Genomic DNA, 20686 nt, shown 5'->3' on the forward strand with positions numbered 1-20686 from the left:
ACTATGTTTGAAAGATGTTCGAAAGATATTCCTATTAAAAATCAAGCTATAGCATAAGAATATGTTAGCAGTGCACAGAAATCTAAGCCACCTAACTCTGCTTAAGTGTGGTAAGGTAGGTTCAACCTATAGAAACAGCTTACTTTACTGACATTCAAATTTTCAAGAGTCAAAGAATTCAGTAGCTTTTCTGTAAGGGTCCTTTAAACTAGGGGGAAATGGAAAAATCTGTAAGTTTGCCTCCTCTGTAATGGGAGATAGCATTTATTTTCGGACTTATTTTCCAATTCTGCGTGTATTCTTTCCAATAAAATATAATAATAATTTTTAATCTTAACTACACAAAAATTTTAGCTCATATTTTGGAGTTTTCCTGAGTGGCTGGAAGAGTGCAGTGCTGACAGAGCCATGGCTAGAAGACATAGGAGCACTGTGAGAGGTGGATAGTGATAGCTGCTAGTGGAAGAAGAACCTTCTGGTAGAAGAAACAATGCACATGTGGCAAAAATAAGTCCCAGTAAAAGATTATCAAAACATTAAATGTAAATGAAGGTTACTGCAGGAAGGGCAAGTCAACTAGATGGTCAATTGCTAGAGGAAAAACTATAAACCCATTATGATTATATATTAAGGATTATTATTAGCACTCTTATTTATTTGTATACTTATTAGGGTTTTTTATATCCCTTGAATAAAAGCATTATTTTTTAAACTTTAATTCATGCCTGCACATGGAAGACTTAGATATTTGAGTCCCAGAAACTTAATACAATTATCCCAGGTCTGCTTGAGCTGGTGATTTAGAAATAGGTCCTTAAATATCATTTCAGCTTTTGTTGCTGTCTGTCAATTCTTGCCAGGAGGATTACACAATCTTTTTTAGAAAAAGGATTATATCAAATTACAAAATGAATCCAGTTATCAGATTGATAATATTATTTCTAAACTAATCCTTAGGCTCCATAGAACAAATTTGGATTCTGATAGTTCTGCTTAGCTATCAGTCCTCAGAATAAAAAAGCATTTTCTGTTCAGTGGCATTTGATACGGGAAAGTTCCAACCACATAACAGATGCAACATGAACAAAGTCACTTGCAGGTTATAGTGAATGTTGATACTATGGTGTAAAGGTAGCCTGCTTGAATTATATGCTGATTAGTGTCAGAAAACTACCTGATTCCCAACACTGAAATTTCCTACAAAGAATTTAATATAGGTAATAATTAAATGGAAAACGTCAATTAAAAAATAATCAGTGGGTACAGATTAATAAATATCTGCTGCTAAACACACAGAGACAGTATTGCATACAAATGTTGAACACTGTTCAACAATTCCTGTTGAGATGTCTTAAATGTTTGAAAAAACTCTGTTCTGAATAGTGGTCACAGAAGATGGATTTTCAACCTAGTTGAAAGTTGATAACTTAGAACTTATGTTAATGATTTTTAAGATTCCAGGATTGAATGTTGAAGAATATATTGATGAGTGAAAGGTTACTTTCTTGTGATTGTGTAACCATAGATATTGCTGAAGTCATCAAATGCTTTTAACAATGCAGAAATACCACAAGTCTCTGTATCAAATATGGTGATTTTAAGAGGCTAGAGTAGAAATCATTGCAAAAATAAAAATTAAAGGAAAAAAAATAGAAACAGCAACAAAAACTGAGGATTTTTAATAAGAGATTTAATTCCTCCTGCATTTTTAAGATGATGGTTTCATTCATTTTTCTCCCTGATAGTCCTTCAAAAGCTGTTTAAAAAATGAGGTAACTTTTCTCACCTTACTAATTTCCAAGAAGAAAATCTCATTATTAAAAAAGGTCTTTCCATTTCAGATATTTTGGGTAAGAAATTGTATATATATATATATATATAATCAATAAATAGACCCAATGGATAAGTCGGATGTAACAAAGATGTTGAAAATTGCAAAGGTAAAGGCATTAATTTCTTTCCTTGAAAGCCCTAGTTCAAAATTAATTCAAGACTCAAAATAATTTTTCAAATACAAGTTAGAAAAAAAAATTATAGCTGGAAAAATATAGCAGGTATATTCCAAATAAAGAGAAATTATATAGATATGGTAATATATATATATATATGTTAAAAGTTTTTTTATCAAAATTATATTTTGAGGGATTAATATTTATATACTTTTATGCTTCAAAGGGATAGATTCATGTCTGCTACATCTCTTGTAAAAATTTATCTGCAGTCCTCACATAATGGTTCACGTGAAGTTTTTTTTTTTGGGTCTCAAAACTTTACTTAAATCTTCAGATTTCTCTTCCAGTACTTTTTATCAAGCATCATTATGACTGTGATCCATGAAGCATAATAAACTTTTAATATTCCCGGAAGGGGAAATGCAAAATATGAATCTAAATTGATAGCATGATGAATATCTATGAATATATAAACATTTAAAACTACAGTGATGTTATAGAGAAAAAGATATTTCCCTGGAGTATATGTTCAAATAAGGAAGACTGGACAAATGTGTTACCTCATAGAGAAGATAGGAATTGTGAACAGCTTTGGAATTAAATAGTTTCCCTAATCTGCAGGAACCTAATAAAGCCTCTTGATGAAGCCAATTGCCAAGACAATCTCTTCTGTGCAAGTCTGTAAGAAGCAAGTTTAGACTGGAAATAAGTGAAAGGATCTTTCCTTTAGGAAGAATCCCTGCCCTTTTCATATTGCTATCCTCCTGTGCTGATTTTAGTGGGCAGCTTTTGTCTTATCATTTTCTCCAGACCTCCATGATTTAGAGGTCAAGGTGAAAGACTTACTAAATTAATTAGTACCATATAAAAATGTTCCAGTCATAGCGAGGAGTAGCCTACACTCACCATTTAACATAGTATTTGGGGGAAAAGGAAGGAGCATCCTTTCCTTGTCTACCCCATGTCTGCTTCTTTCTTCTCATCCTTGTATGCTTAATGTAGCTCTAGCTAGAAGGATTTTGTGCATATTTACCTCTCCCTGTAGATTCTTTTCATTCACACATAATCTGGAGCTACCTGACTTACTTGTTTTGTAATTCATCTAAGTAACGAGCAGTCTGGATTTCTATCAGCACACCAAGTCCAAGATGATTTCTTATAAAACTGGGGAATAAGTTTTCAAAATTTTCTCATGTTCTCAAAAGTTTTCAAAATTTTCTCATGTTCTCAAAAATATGCTTGATCCCACTAAAATTAAAAATAAAAATAGAAAAACTTTTAATTTAATTTGCTACAATTTGTTCATTAGATAGATTTATTTAAGGTACTATCAGAAATTATTTGCATCACTGAATTTTAAAAATCATGACTCTGACACTTGTAACTTAAAACACTTTCACCAGTCTGAAAATTTTTGCTGCATCAACAAGTATTTTCTATTGCTACTTGTAATCTTTGGGAAGTTTTAATTCCCTCCCCCTTTGCTGCTACCTAGCACTATATTATGCAGAGACTTCATGTGATAGTTAATTCATACATCATTTCAAAGTAAAATACAATCATAAATCATAGAGTTACAGAATATTCTGATTTGGAAGGGACCCACAAGAATTATCAAGTCCAACTCCCCAAGAGTCCCACCATGTGCCTGAGAGCATTGTCCAAATGCTCCTTGAGCTCTGTCAGGCTGGTGCTGTGACCATTTCCCTGGGGAGCCTGTTCCAGTGCCCAGCCACCCTCTGGGTGAAGAACCTTTTTCTAATATCCGATCTAAACCTGCCCGGACACAACTCCAGGCAATTCCTTCAGTCCTGTCACTGGTCACCAGAGAGAGGAGATCAGTGCCTGCCCCTTCTTGTCCCCTCACAAAGAGGTGGTAGGCTGCAATGAGGTCTCCCCTCAGTCTCCTCTTCACCAAGACGAAGGATCCAGCTGACTTTAGCTGCTCCTTGTATGACTTCCGTTCGGTTAAATGCAAGAACAAAATAGGTGGCTGACATGTCAAAACTGATATAAATTCTATCCATTAAAATTGCAAGTCAGCAAAGATTAAGAGGAAATCTAACACTTTTACATTATTAAACTATTTTGCATATTTATACATATGCATGGTTTGCATGCCAGATGAATGTGGAGTAATACACATATAGCAGAGACACATCTACTGACCCAGAGTGGAAATTACTGAGAAGTGCTGTAAAGGTCTCTTTTCAGTCATAGTTCTTTCCTGAGGAATGACAGACACTCATTCCACATGATAGGAATTGTTGTGATGATGTATGATACACAAAAATGCCAGGTCTGTCTATTTGTGGTCCTGCTTGGCAAATTTATTACAAAATTCTAAAAAAGGCTACCAAGAAACAGTCTTTTACATTTGATAACTAAGATTTTTTTAAATTTTCTTTGTGCCAAAGAGTAGAAACTTAACAGAAACTACCCTAAGTCCCGTACTAGAACTGCAGCTAGTGTCAATGGATTCATAAAGACAAAAATGGTACACAATTAAAAAAAAAAAACCCCAAAATGTTATAGGGAACCTTAAAAAGGAATATTTAGTACAACAATAAGAATACATGACTATTGACCATTGTCATTGACATTACGCAACACTGATTTTTTCTTATGCTTTTTCTTCTCAAATGCTGTAAATGTAACATTAAAATTCTTAATATTCAGTCAAGTAATAGTTTTGGAAAAATTATTTAAAAAATACTTTAAAAAACTTTAAAACAATTATGAAAATTTTCTAAAATTATTAAACTGAATTCTGTGAAGTTAACTAGCCTTGAGATGCTTTTAAATATAAAAAGCATATATTGAAGGTATACAAGACTAACCTGTATCAGATATCAAAGAGAGTGTTATATATAGTAATACATATAACATCAAACTTATTGCAAATTATTACAGTAAGAATGTCTAGTGTTAAAAACTTCCTGATATCTTTTTGTGTCTCTGTAACTTGTAGTCATCATAGGTTTTTAATTGATTTATAAGCAAGTCTCACACAGACCTCAGTTTCCTTACATCTCTAGCCACTCCTTCAGGGCAGGTGATGGTTGTGTATGTTTGGAGTTAAGTCTACAGTAATATTTCACACCTTGGATAAAGTGGGGTAGGTGGGAATATTAGTTTTCGTACTATGTAGTGGAGCAAGACTGCTTTTACTAGGCTTAATAATTGTTCTGTTTAGGATTCTTTAACCATAAAGACTTTTTTGTTCAGTAGCATATGTTTCACTAAAAAAGCATGTATCCTATAATTTTTATCAAACCTGTCATTCTGTTATCAATCAAGCACAAACAGTCCTGCATAAATTACATCTTAAATTGCTATGTTTTATTTAGAGCAACTCTGTATAAACTGCCATGTAATTTAAGGGCAACTGAATCTATTAAACTGCAAATTCTTTACAAAATTTAGAGGATTTTTTTTATTATTCTTTCTAAGCATTTTCTAAAGGACTTCAGAAGAATTTTTACTGGGTTTTTTATTCTTTCTTTTTTTTTCTCTGGATTTTTTTTTCTCCTGAAAGAACAGGACTCTCTTACTGAAGAAGACTCAAAATAAGCATCAGCTTATTACACTAGGTATCGCTTCTACCTGGAAATGACAATTAAATTTGCTCAGGAGAGGTGGAGAGGATTGTTGGAGTATTATTACGAGCAGTCATGTAACAGTTATCATAGTCAGGACAAAATAACCTATTTTCTTTAATTCAGTTTTGGTTTTTAGCACCAGCTGTTCAGTGGAACCTACAGACTAGGTATTAAGGATATTATTTCCATCTACAATATTTTTATTTCAGGTGATTTGTAGCAATCATTTAAACTCACATCTCTTATGTCAGACAGGGCATAAAAAGCAAACATTTTGGTGCTTTCTGATTGAAATAGTTTTGTTTTCTATTGGTAATATTTATGTCCTTTTCCTCAGAAACCTACATCCATGTTCACAATCTTTCATAGGCAGGACAGGGTTCTGAATATTGGTTTTCCTGTTTAATTCAGTACAAATGCACAGAATTCAATAGTTGTTCAGTAGTGTGACCTCAGCATCTAGATGTGCACTATAATTAGTGGAGATCACCAGTGCACCCAATGTAGTCCAGCCTCATGATAGACACATCCCAGCCTCATAGGGAGATAGGTTTTAGGTATTGTAGGCAAAACTCAGTTCTTGAAAAATTGATTTCTTACACATTTTGTGTACCTTATTGCATCCTGTCTTGTCTCCAGCTGCCACCAAGAAAGCCACAGGTCTTCCCCAAATTCTGTATTTTATCTTTCAAATGTCTGCAGATGCCTCAGAACTATTAGGGCATAAATAATGATACTAGACAGATATGCTTAGACAGGTGAATCTCTCATGAGGCTATCTGGATATGAACTCTATTATTCTGGCTGAAAACCTCATTCCCATGCTCATAGTGTTTTCAAAGAGATATTAGAGCATGAGCCATACTTTTTCCAAGCACAGGCTGACAACACCTGTGTTCTGATGACAGATAGTAGAGAAGGCTTATGGAAAACCACAGGAAAAAACTCTGTGATGGAAAGGGTACTGAAGTACTACTGGTAGAGCCAATCTCAATCTTCTTTACAAGACATTTTTAAGGCACAGATAAGTCAAATGTCTCTGACAGTGACTGTAGTGATCCAGAATTAATGCCTGGGCTTGGGTTAAATAATATCTTGAAGTGCATTTCTGCCTTTCATTCATACGTTGCTCAAAATGTAGACAAGAGAAGAGCAGAAACTAAGATAATGAATTTGGGTTTGTTTAGGGTATTCTTTTCTTTTGTTTTTTAAGCCAAAAAGAAAAAAACTTCATCAGGAATTTGCCACACCTGAATAACATAGCATGTAGCCCAGTGCTCTGAACTTCTATAAAAATGTAAATGAAAAGTATCAAATTTTAGTATAAATATATGGATATTAAATTTTATCATTATGCATCTATAAAATTAAGGTAAGAGCTACCAAAAATCCTTATTTTTGATAATCAATGGAGGAGGTTAGACTAAAAAAACCCCAAAATTTCAAAAACAGCTCTGAGCATAACAGTTATTTACACATATCACTCCTGAAAAAGGAGTAGTTATTCACCAAGCACTGATAAGTGGAGTGGTTTTTTTCTTTATTTTAAAGAGATACTTAGAATATATATGAGTGCAACAAGCATAATTTTTTTCCTCATGAGAAAGGACTTTTACAAGTCTGCAGATAAGCCCTTTTCTTAATTCAGGCTGGTATCAAGGTTTCACAAATGATGTAAAATTTATTTGACCTCTTAGATACTATCAGCTAAAGTATCAGCTAAAGAAATCTCTTTCTTCTCCTTTCCTCAGTGTGCCCAGCCCAGTTTTGAACACAATTACATTAAAAAAACACCAGATACAACACAATATGTTCTATCTTTAAGTATGTATAAATTCAGCTTCCTTTTACTTGTTTCTGGTCTGGCTTGTAGGAAAAAAACCTTACTCTTTTCTTCTAGAAAACCATTTATGATTAAACATGAGAAATGCTTATGAAGGACTACAGACTTTTTAATTTGAATATGGTTAATGATTCTGGACATGGTTCCACCATACAAAGGGATAAAGAGAAATTTTCAACATAAGTGCTCACCTAAATCCTAAATTGATAGGAAATCAATAAAGTAATGTGCATCACTTTAGTCAGAGACCTGTCTGAACTCTTGATTCAGTAACTGTGTCTGGGCTTAAAAATCCCAATTTTAAAAGTTTCAGTGGCTGTTATATAGCCATCAAGCCACCCTCATCACAGCTACTTAAAGAATTAGTAAATTCTTAGGAGTGTGAGTTGAGATTCCTATAATATTCTCACTACCACTACTGATTTTCTATAGCTGGAAAGCAATCAGTTTTCTTCTCTCATGGAGAATCTCTCCTTTTTATGAAGTACTTTAGTCTATCTCACAAAAATTAAATTCTGTTTCTACATAGCACCCTCATTTTTCACTCAGAAAATGACTCCTGCCTTCACCACTGTAAATTGGGGAGATGGGGCTCATGTTCTTTAATCACTTCTAGCTCAAGGTGCTTGACAGAGATCCACTTTATCTTTTTACTTTGTCAGTATTAACTACTGTAACAGAAAATGTGTTTTTTCACTACACTTTCTTCAGAACTTTCTCTCTGATATGAAGCTTTATCAGTTAAAAGTGTAATTCCCAGTAACAAAGATAGCACAAAAAACCCTATAGCTCTATAGTCCTTTAAATGGATTCCAGTACCAACAAATCCTTTGCTTTCATTTTGGCATTGGTTTTGTAAGGGGTTTCTCCCTAGCCTGGAAGTGAACAAAGCAGCTTTTAAATAATTATAGAAAATGAAAGGTTTATCACCTCTTATAAATCTATATGAAGTTGTCATACTCATCAAAAACCAGAAACTGTTTTGCAGAATTAGAATATAAAATGTTATCTTCAGGAATTATAGGTCTGGGTTTTGGAGTTTTTTGGGGTTTTTTTTTTTTTTTTTTGTTGTTTTTTTGGGGGTTTGGTTTTTTGTTGGTTTTTTTTTTTGTTTGTTTGTTTGTTTGGGGGATTTTTTTGTTTGTTTGGGGGTGCTTTTGGTTTGTTTTGTTGTTTTTGGGGTTTGTTTGTTTTTTGTTTTGGTTTGTTGTTGTTGTTGTTGTTGTTGTGTTTTCTTTTTTAATTTGGGTTGGGCAGTAGCCTTGACTGATACACTGGTACTACATACATACATATATATATGCGTATAGGTCTAGCTAGTGAATCTAGCAGTCCTATCTGTGGATCAAAGATATGGAATCTCTCTTTACAGCTGTTTAGGGGAAGGATGGAAGGGAGGGAGGGAGGGAGGGAGGAAGGAAGGAAGGAAGGCACCTATGGTTTCCCTTATGTGACATTGCTTGCAGTGTGGCCAACACGCAGTTCAAAGGCGAGAAAAACATTTTAGTAAGCCAATAAGACATCTTTAGTCCTAATGGAAATAACTCATATTCCTACAGATAGTACCAGAGATGACTCGCTAAACACACAGTATTTGCCAGAAGAAAAAAAACCAATGAGGAATCATGGCTTTAAGAAGCATATGTTTCCATATGTGATAATCTCTGCTGCCTTTCACAGATACATAGCATGCAAGCAAACAAGAAAAATCCCTTTGTTCCAGCTGCCCAACCCTTGTACAGCTGAAAAATATCTGCACTTTCTACAGTGCTTTTGTCCATTCAAGAAATCTCTAGTTAGGGTGTGGGATACTGGGAGGTAAAGAACTGGGTATGAGGGTGGTTTATTATTGTACGGGACATGAAGGAAAGATTGTAAGGAAAGATAGGAACTGAAGGAATTTGATGATAGAATCATAGAGGAGTTTGGCTTGGAAGGGTCCTTAAAAATCAATTGAACCCCCTCTGGGATGGGCAGGGATGCCACACCCTAGATCAGGTGGCTCAGGGCCCCATCCAACCCAGCCTTGAGCACTTCTGGCTTCTCTGGACACCTGAGACACTTTTCAGAACCCACTGAAGAGCTTCTTCCTAACATGTAAGATCATGGATCAGCTGGACCAGATGTCACAAAGGCGCACCAGAGGAACAGGCCAGAAGGAGACGAGATTAAAACTGACACGAGAACAGGACATTGACAATGTGCTGTTGCAAACCAAGAAGCCTGAAGAAATTAGTACATTTCTAGAGAACAAATATCAGGAATTTGTAGGAAACTAGATACAGTGAATTTTATTACAGATTAAATAAATGGGGGGGGTTAGTACTATACTTCTTTACAGCAAAAATCCCCCTGATCTTTGTATGGCAAGGCATTGGCTACTTCTGGTAGCTAGTAGCAGATTTATGTTTAAATTATAATAGAATGCATAGATCTGAATTTTATTTTATCATTCTCTTCTGTCTTTATCCATATGTGATACTGAAGAGTATTTTATTTTGGAAAACATGTTACTGTAAAGAGAGAGTGAGGTAATAAAATTACAATTAGAGAGAAAGATAAAGGACTCACTAAATCACTTAATGCATTGCACTGCTATTGTACCACTGATACCTGAAAGATCTGATACATTTTGTTCAGAGCAGTAATAATAGTCCTGAACAAATCAGTTTCTGTGACTGCCATAGAAAGTTAGCCCAGAGATTGATTTCTCTCTATCATGCAATTTTGTACTCTTCATTCTAATTTTTTCTGCCCTTTATTTTTCACTCTGTTATTCCATATTAATCTTCATTTATTACCCTAAATAATTCCACTTTCTTCCTTGAATTTTGTCTTCTGAATATTTGTAGATGCTAAGAAATCTTACTCTTTTCTCAAAGTTAATCCCTCAGAAGTCATTGTTTCTACTCCACTGATAGTGATTATTTTCTTGTATTCTGAACTCTGTCTAAATTGTCAGCACCATTCTGAAATGAGGTGGCAAATAGAAAAATTCAGCTGGAGGAAATAATTTCAGTTCTGTGTTAGAAATGCCGTTCTTTGTTACAAGAGATGCCAGGATGACTAAGGGGCTAGAACATCTCTTGTATGAAGAAAGGCTGAGAGAGCTGGGTTTGCCTGAGAAAGGGACTGACCTCCAGAGGTCCCGCCCAGCCTCAGTCATTTTGTGATTCTGTGATTCTATGCCTTCATAGAAGACGAAAAAGCTTTATGTCCTTTTTCTGATACAAATGTGCACTTGTACAGACCTTGAAGATTATTTTTCATGTTTCTTCATTCCAAATTTTTATTCCTATTTTCATACTGAATATCAGTGGTTTAGAATTAATTATGTCACATAATTAATAATTATGTCCCAATTTCTTCTATCCCAGAAAAAATATTTTGTTGCTTTAATTTCTGATCTTTCACATTTCTTTAAATGAATTGCTTTTTCATTGACACTTTTAATGTTTCTTTAATTATCATCCAGAAACTTGTATGAGCATGTTCTATTTCACATTTTAAAATTGAACTGCATTTCTCAACAGTGAATCATGGTGATCTTAAAATGTTTCTCCAAGAGCTACCAGCTGAGACTAGAGAAAGGGTCAGTCAACAATGAATTCCATGTCATCTTCTGCAAACTCCTGATCTTTGGTTGTCCCAGGACCTGAATGCCAATATGCACACAAAGGAATGTTCAAATATTTTCTGTGGCAGCTCCAAGAAATATCATCTTAATTGGAGACCCACAGCATGAGAGAGGAACATGCTTCTTAGCAGAGAGATTTGCTACTTTCTTACTCCGTAATATATTTAGTTGACAGATTTGTCAGTTCTTCATCTTTTCTTTGTCTATCCTTTTTCTTGACATTTAAAATAGGGAAAATATGACATATGCAGTTTGCTGTGCATATATTTGAAAAACCCATAATTACTTGGCATACAATGTCTTGCAATGATGCATTCATTATTATTTTGTGATTTGGAACTAGCATTTTTTATTTTAAATTTTTATTTCTGTAATAATCTTCCCCACTAGCATATTATTTAAAACTTTAAGAGTCTGCAGCTTGATATTAATTTTTATTGTCCAATCTAAATTGGTCTCTGTTGTCTTTTTATGTCTCTTCAGACTTCTCTGGATTACATTTCAGCTTTTTCCTATAATCGAAGCTGAAGCCTCCTGGAAAATGTTGCAATGCATTCTATTAAAAATCAGAATTTTATATTAGTGTTTGGAGACTGCTGCTTTGTTAAAAGCATTTGGATAAACATGATTTCTTTTCCTTCTATGCTTTCACTTGTTCTTGCTTTCCCATATGCACTTGTCTACTCTTTCTCTAGCTTGTAGGAATAAATATCTTACCACCAGGATTGGGGTTGGTTTTAGTTCTTCAGCAGTTGTCCCATGGAATACTGGCTCCACAAAAGGAAAAGACACAGGTCCTTGCAGGTTCTTTCTGTACCTTAGTTTCTGTACGAGAAAATTTGAACACATTTTCCAGAGGATAACCATTATATGTTAAAAAAGAACCTTCATACCTTCATCTTTTTTTCAGGCTACTCTGTAAGTTGCCTGAAATATATCATGATATATTGACCCAGTGTCCTTGTCTTCTTCCTGGACATTATTTTACCCTTTCCTCTCTAGATGACTGTAAAAGGCATCAATTTGGTTTGCAAGAATATATATGTATATATTTGTTTGGTTTTGTTGTGGTTTGGTTTTTTGCTGGGTTTTTTTTTTTTAGATATAGACTATTTTTATTGCTACCTGTTTTTCTGATTCACTCTTCTCTTTCTGTATAATACTATTCTATTCTACTAGTATTAGAATAGAATTCTAATAATACTATTATTAGAATTCCAATAATTCTATTCTAATAATACTATTTTTGAAGGGCTTTCCATAATATTGCCTTTTTCAGAAGAATTGAAAGTCACTCACATAAACAAAGAAACAGTAAGACCTTTTAAGGCATTGATAATTCTTAGTAGAGGGCATTTTATTTATTTTAAAATTAATTTAAAAATACAGTATTCTTTATATGAAAAAATTTTAGAACTGACAGCTATCTCCATAACAGCCACCCATGAAAATCTTCATCAATGCATGGTTTCCCTGGGTTCCAGAGCAGTAAATACATTTTCACTGCTGTCAAGGAAGAAAACACAGTAACAACAAACTTTCTCATGGCTAAACATTGATAAGAAAGTAAAGAGCAAAAGAACAGAAAAACCCAACTGAATGAATTTGAAAAAAATTTCACTCTGCCAACAGGATTAATTCTAGAAGATCAGGTACAAAACAATAATATTTAATAACAAGTAATGCCAGCTAATGGAGTACATATTCTGGAAATACCTAAATTAGTGATGTAATAAACTCTTAGATCAATGCCATACCCACATGATTAAATGTCATACTTATTTTAAAGCAAGGAGAAAGAGCACTGATTTTATATTATATGCATCACTGATGAGATAGTACGGAAAAAGTCTTCTGCCATTTGTGGATAAATATCAGTCATTCTCTCTAGCTCAGTAATTAGGAATTGATAAGAAATTCCCTTGTATTGTTCCAATGCATCTATGACCAGAAAACAAATACTAATTTCTTTGTTCAGAAGTGGAAAAGGGAATAGTGAATATAACATACCAAATGGGAAGCACAATCACAGTGATTATAATAACGAACAGAAGCCCTGGAGTTTTTTTTTTAATCTGCAAATGTGTCATCATTTTTATGCACATATATGGTAAGGGATATTTTAATGGTTCCATGCTTCTTTTGGGAGAGCAGTGAGATGTCTCTATGGATGTTCTGAGTCAGCTGTTCTGATATTGAATATTATGAGAGAATATGGAAGTTTAGCCTGAGGAATTATCAAGAGGGAAAGGCAGACGACCTACAAAATAATCTCCTGACAGTTCCTCACATTGAAGAGTATGAAATTAGACCATGTAGTTCTGAGTCACAGAATCACAGAATTACAGAATGTCCTGAGTTGGAAGGGACCCTCAAGAATCATCAGTCCAACTCCTGGCCCTGCACAGCAACATCCCCAAGACTCACACCATGTGCCTGAGAGCATTGTTCAAATTCTTCTTGAACTCTGTCAGGCTTAGTGCTGTGATCACTTCCCTGGGGAGCTTCTTCCAGTCCCCAAACACCCTCTGGGTAAAGAACTTTCTTCTAACATCCAATCTAAACATCGCCTGATGCAACTTCAGGCCATTCCGCAAGTCCTTTCAGTGATCACCACAGAGAGGAGATCAGTGCTTCACCTCTCCATACCCTCAGGAGGAAGTTGTAACTGAAATGAGGTCTCCTTTCACCTCTTTTTCAGGCTGAACAGACCAAGTGACCTCAGCCTCTTGTCATACAGCTTTTCTTCAAGGCCCTTCACCATGTTTGCTGCCCTCCTTTAGATGCTGTCTGACAGTTTAATGTCTTTCTTACGTTGTGACACCCAAACCTACCCCAGCACTCGAGGTGAGGCCACCCCAGCCCAGAGCAGAGCAGAGCAGAGGGGACAATCCCCTCCCTTGCCCAGCTGGCCATGCTGTGCCTGATGAACCCCAGCACACAGGTGGCCCTCCTGGCTGCCAGAGCAGTACTCACTCACATTCAAATTTCCAGGCCTCTTCCATCAGCACCTCTTTCCAGCATCTCATTCCCCAGTCTGTACATCCAGGATTGCTCCATCTCAGATGCAGAACCTGGGATTTTTCCCTTGTTGAAATTCATATGGTTGGTGATTGCCCTGTTCTCTAATTTGCCAAGGTCTCTCTGCAGGATGGTGCACTTTCTGAGAGTGAGGATTTGATGATGGTTTGCCTATGCTGAGTTTGGACTTTCGGGTGGACAGAATGAAAAATACAGTGTTTCAGTCTACTTTATTCTACTCATCCCATTACAAGTTTTCCATCTTTTTTCTATATTCACTTCCCAGTCTCTCCAACTGAAACACAATATGCTCTCCATGTTTGGAGGCTTGAAGGCTCATATTACTTTATTATTAGTTTGATCTCTGTATTTCTCATTTACAGATTTCACTGCAATTTTTACTCTTTGTTACTGCATTTTTTTTTAATCTACTCTGCCTATTAGCCTGAATGGCTTATGTACTGGTTCCCATTCTTGTCAGCTTCCATTTCTCTTGTTTTCACCATCTATCAAACATGTCAACTCTTGTTCTATGCAAAATAAAATAAAACAAAGATTGTGTTATATGCCCAGGAAACATGTTAAGATGTTTTTCTTTTAAGTAATTTTGCACAGAACTTTAGTGTTTTTTCAAACTGAAGAAAACTCCATATTTCTAAATGAAGTCAGCATATGATCATACGGAAATAACTTTTCTTATATACTGTCTATAAAGATGGATTTATTTGTCTACAGACATGATTATGGGTGGAGAATGGAAGATGGAAACCACACTTATTCCTGTTCTTTATTGCCATAACTTAACAAGCAGCTGTAAGTCCTGCAAGGCAGTCAACAATTCTGGACATATCTGTTTGGCGTATGTGGAAAAATGGAAACTGGCAGTCAGAGGAAGTAACTACCAGTTTTAGTGCAAAAGTGGCATTGTAAGGAAGAATATCCTGGGTGAACAAAAAGCCACATTCATAACTCACCTCATAGTAACCTGCATACAAAGCTGAGCTATCATCCTTGTTTGTGTCCCATTCAGCATTGAATGAAAAGCTAGCAGAACAGGCACCTGCTCAGAGGAATCCCACAGGATAGGGAGATGTGTGTGCCAAGAGGATGGTGCCAAAATTGTGTCCCAAGAAGATGGTGCCAGAGTCTTTTCAGTGGTGCCCAGAGACAGGATGATGACAGAATGGCCATGAACTAAAACAGAGGAAGTTTCACTTCAACACGAGCAAGAACTTCTTTATATCGAGGATGGTGAAACATTGGAACAGGCTGCCAGGGAGGTAATAGAGTCTCCCCCCTCTGTACATTCAAAGCCCACTTGAACACATTCCCATGTCCTCTGCTCTAGGAGACCCTGCCTTGGCACAGGGCGTTTGGGTGAGTGAGCTCCAGAAGTACCTTCAAACCCTAACACTTCTGTTATGAGCACTTCTGTGCTCATTTGTTTCTGTTAATATCCTAATTTGGAAGTTTAAGCATTAGTTTTACCTTTTGTTTGGTGCATGTGCTCAATCCCTTGTGAAACCAGCAGCACCTTAGAATTTGGTTATTGTGTTTTGCTTAATAAAGATGAATTTAAGAATATGCTTAAAAGATATGAGTGAACTGAGGTTCAAAGATTGAAATCAAAAATTCTCATAGTGTTTGAAGAGTTTCACTATTAAAAATGGTAGACATTACTCTGATAATGGTAGACTGTGTGCATGCCTCAACTGTCTGTAAATCAAAACTAAAAAATATTATCTGAATGCTCTGAAGTGAAAAATTGTCAAAGCAGAAGAGATTGGGCAAAGGAAAGATAAAAAATTTTTATTGAAATAGAAGTAAAGGGAGACTGTAAAAGAAAACTGCAAAACCAAGGCTGCCACTATATAAATCAGTGTAGACTGACTTTGAGAGCTAGGACACAACCATATATAAGGAAAATATAGAATAAAATCTATTTTTTCATATAACTATTTTTTCTTTCCTTTTTTCCTTTTGTTTTCCCTTGTTCATTGACTACAAAATTTCATATTACTCTCTTTGAGTGGGAAGTTTGGCTTACTCTCTGACAAGACAATAAAAAAAAAGAAAATATTTTATAACTTTCCATCTGAAAATATGGAATGTCTTCTGTAAGTTTGAACAACATGCAAAAGCTGGGTTCCCAAGTTTCAGTTTCCCACATTTGGAAAGACATTGAAGTATTGTTCCTGAATTCTCATGTGACTTGCACATGTGCCCCAGTATTGTTGAGTTTAAATTTGAGACCCTGATTAAGTGTAATTCCCAGTTTTTCATGCATCAAGTGAGTATGATGTTTTGTATTATTACTACTCCTTCCAAAAATGCACTAATAATTCCCTTGGATTTTTCAAAACTTTCCTGCTGTAAACCAGAACTGGAAAATAAAGGGGGAAGAAAAGCTCTCTTTAAAATCAATGACAAAAACAACAACAACCAAAAATAGAAAAAAGTCATGATTTTTCTTGTCCCCTCCTATAGGTTTGATTTCTGAAAATACTCTGACAAAATTTCTTGACTAATATTACTGAGATACAATGAATTCTTGTGGGAAGATTTTTTGCAAGAATTCCATCTCAAATCACTATAAGCACTGTGTCAAATGTGTGAAACTATTTATCTTCTCAGTCATAACTATGAAACAAAAACTAAGCTTTGAATCATCACAATCAGTGGCAAAGAGGTAAAACACAAAGTGGGTAATCACTCCCAGAAGTAACTCTGTGACTTTAGATAAGTTACGTAAGGAGAAAGAACCTGAAAAAAAAATGAATGTATTGCTTCTTGTGAATTCTTAGTGCAAATCTATCAGCTCTAAACCTTCTCCAAATACAAACTACATATTTTTTCTTATTTTTGGTTAAATTTTGTTTGGTTTGGTTGGGTTTTTTCATAGTCACTTAGTTAAAAAATATATCAGGTACTATGTAGAATGTTTCACCTAATTAGAAATGCCTGACAATACAACCTAAAACAAGAAAATGTGAACTGTGGGGCAAAGATGCCTGGTTTTAGTGCCCTTCCAACTGTATGTTTTATATATTTGCAAAAGTAGCTTACAACTGAAGGAGCATAGAACTTGCGATAATAAAAACTTCAGGACTTACAAAATCTCGTAAAAAGCTCATGGACTATTTCTAGAAAAGTCATGAATTATTTATGAAGCAACTTTCAGAACTAGTTTTTCTGGTCTGCTTCCATTTATATGTCTCAGGGTCATGAATTTCAGTTTATTTTAACATATGAAAGATAATCTTTCACTTTTTCACTAGAAAGTAATAAACTTTGGGCATAGTTTCAAATAAGAAAAGCCAGTCATTTATGATATATATGTAAGACATGGTTATTAGTTAAAAATAGACATTTAAAAAGAACAAACTTTTATGTGTCCACAGCTTCAAGACAGCTTAAAATTTGTGAGAGCTTAAATGATTCATTCCTGTTTCATCTGAAAATTAAAGCTGAATAAATAATTTGCAGCTAATATTTCCTAGCAAAATCATTCTCTCCTCCTCTTTGAAAACAGAGTAACAATTTTTGGGTTCTGCAGTGGGTTGATCTTACTGGGATTCCAAGTGTCCAACAAGCTGCTCTACCCCTCCCCATCTTCAGCAGGACAAAGCAGAAAAAAATCCTTGAGACAAAGGCAGCTTGACAAAGAAAAGTAAAAGTGGTGCTGAGAAGTAAAGGAGAAAGAGTCTAATTCTGTGTTTCCCCAGTCACTTCCTGGGAAGCAGGACCTGAATATGCATAGCACTTGCTCCAGAAGGCAAATACCTTAATGACAAATGCCTTAATAAAAAATGCCCACTCCACTCCTTCTTTCTCTTAATGTTTCATGCTGGGCACGATGCTGTCTGGTAAGGAGCACATCTCTGGTCAGCTTAGGTCAGCTGTTCCAGCTGTGTTCCCTCTCAGCCTTGCTCACCCTCAGCCTACAGGCCATTGGAGGGCAAGTTAGAAGATGCAGCACTGATGTTGTTATGTGCAACACTGCTCAGCAATCACCAAAACACTGGAGTGTTACCAGCATTGTTCCAGTTGCAAACACAAAGCACAGCAGTGTAAGTGCTGCTACGAGGAAAGTTAACTCCTTCCCAGACAGGCTCAATAGAGTTTCCTGGTAAGAGAAATAAAAGGTTGTGTGCTAGTGACTTCCATCATATCAGCACATATAAATGAATAAAAAGGGCAGAGTTTCTGTGGATTAAAATGCTCACATACTGTTAGATCAACCACATTCCACCCTCACAGCCTACAAATATCTTCAAAAATATTTATTCTCCTCTGGTAGAACTTTGGAACTAACAAGTGCAGAGACATTTCCATGGGTCATGGGCCAAGGAGTAAAAACTGATCTACAAGGTGTGTTCAACACTGAAATGTTAGCATCTCCATGTATGAGGCAATTTTAAAGTTGTTTCTTTGAACTGTTTAAGGGAAATTAATGAAGGAATGGAGGACAAGGGAAGCCTGAGTTGGAGGAGAGACTCTCTCTCAGTGTTTGTGAACTGAAAGGGCAAACTGGTCAGCTTTGTAGTGCGATGGGTAGGAGGGTTTCTATTTTCACTTTAGTGCAGTGTGTATCTCAGATCATCTGTCTAGATTCCCTTTTATAGACCATATGGAGCAATTACAACTTCTACCATACAACTCATCTGATTTTAGGGGGATCAGCTAAATTTGATCAGATGAAGTTTGCAACAGATGCACATATTTCTCTCAGTTGAACAGAAACAGAGCTAAGGGCAGACATCCCAACAGTAGATATTTAAAGCCAAGTAAGATGAATCTTCCCTGGGGTCTTTGCCTTCAGAATACTCACAAACTCAAAAGCTGTCTTTTGAGATTGGATCAAAATTCTCAACTAATAATCGCCAGCAATTGTGGAAATTGTAGCATATGGTAATGAATCATCAGTTGCTGAATCACTGCACATGTAAACAACATATTGTTTACCAGTTCTGGAAAGACCAATTCTTAATATATATTCAAATAATAAAAATTTCAGTCACAAAACAATGAAGATAAATCCCTGAATAATGTCAATTTTATGGGGTAAAACTTCTGGTATGAGTTGGCTAAGCTAATATCACTGGCCAAAATATTTTTGGGGACTCAAATAATTTTCACCTATCTGTCACAACAAGAAAATATCAGATTGTACAGCACTGAACAGACTGTAGAAAGAAGCTGAATAGCTCAAACACTGAATTCTCTGCCTCAATCCTGCAGTTATTTGCCTACATCTAGCTAAGTATTCTAAAGCCATTATCAAAAATGGAGGGGCAGGGAGAGGAGGGAGGGATGGTGAGAGGGAGAAGCAGACAGAAATTAAAAACCTATTGCTAAGCTTAATACAGTCGCCTTTCCAGCTCAGCACAGGATAGAATTTCTCTAAGTAAATATGTATTCTTTAACAAGAAAAGCAAACTAGACCTGGTATGAATCAAAGACTATTACAGGTTGAAGGGGATCTGCTCCTTGCAGTGGGGCTTCTCTCTAGCCTGTCATCCCCCAATTTGTATGTGCAGTCAGGATTACGCTGCCCAAGGTGCAGAATCTGGCATTTTCTCTTGTTGAATTTCAGATGGTCATAGAATAATAGAATCATAGAATCACAGAATCGTAGCATGGTTTGGGCTGAAAGGGAACTTAAAAGTCATCTAATTCTAAACACCCTGCTATGGGTAGGAAAGCCACCCACTAGATTATATCATTGCTCAACTCCCTGGTTTATCCAGTTCTGTCTGTAAGGCCTCTTTATCCTTGAGGGAATCTATAGCTCCTCCTAATTTAGTATCATCAGCAAACTTCCTTAATATATATATGACTCCAGCCTCCAGATCATTTACAAAGGAAAGAGAAACTAAAAGGAATAGAAAGAATGAAAATTTAAAACATCTTGATAAATATTATTTTTAAATGCCATGAAAAATGAAAGTGTCATTCTTCCAGTTAGAAGAAAACAAAACAATGAAGTTAATTTATAAATTTTATTACAGGTGGTATTAATTTCATTTAATATAACATTGACTTTACCTAATTTCTTCAGTTATTTCTGTCGTCATTTGACTATACACACTATTTCAAATCAAAAGTAAGCCTTTACTATGACTGTTTTTATAATATTGTGAAGGATGTGACAAAGATTCTGTTTCTAACTGAGGTTACCTTCCTATATTGAAGTCTTTACTTCTGAAATTAGAGAATCAAATACTGTATAGAGCAGGTAAGCCACTCCAGGGAACTCAGTCCAGCATGGGCATTCAGTTCTCAAGAAAAAAAAAAGCTTAAAAAAATATCTTGAACCACACTGTAACACTTCTTTCTTCTACTCTCTTAAATTATTTTCTCACTTGGAAGCTTTTAGGTAAGAAAAAACTTTCTAGAAATACATCACAGCACACAATAACTTACTCATATACCCGCAAGAAGAGTTAATTTCCTTAATGTTGAATTATAATGCCTGCTAGAACCACAGCTTGTCAAAGAACATTTCAAATAGTGTTAAGCTTCAAGTTTAAGCAGTGTCCTTCCAGCCTGATGGATAAAAAGTATTGTCTGGTTAAAGAAATTGAATACTGCATGCACATACTATGGTATTTCATGGATATGCATTAGA

Source organism: Onychostruthus taczanowskii, unplaced genomic scaffold (genome assembly GCF_017590055.1).
Source record: "Onychostruthus taczanowskii isolate IOZ18803 unplaced genomic scaffold, ASM1759005v1 scaffold77, whole genome shotgun sequence".
Classification (NCBI taxonomy): domain Eukaryota; kingdom Metazoa; phylum Chordata; class Aves; order Passeriformes; family Passeridae; genus Onychostruthus; species Onychostruthus taczanowskii.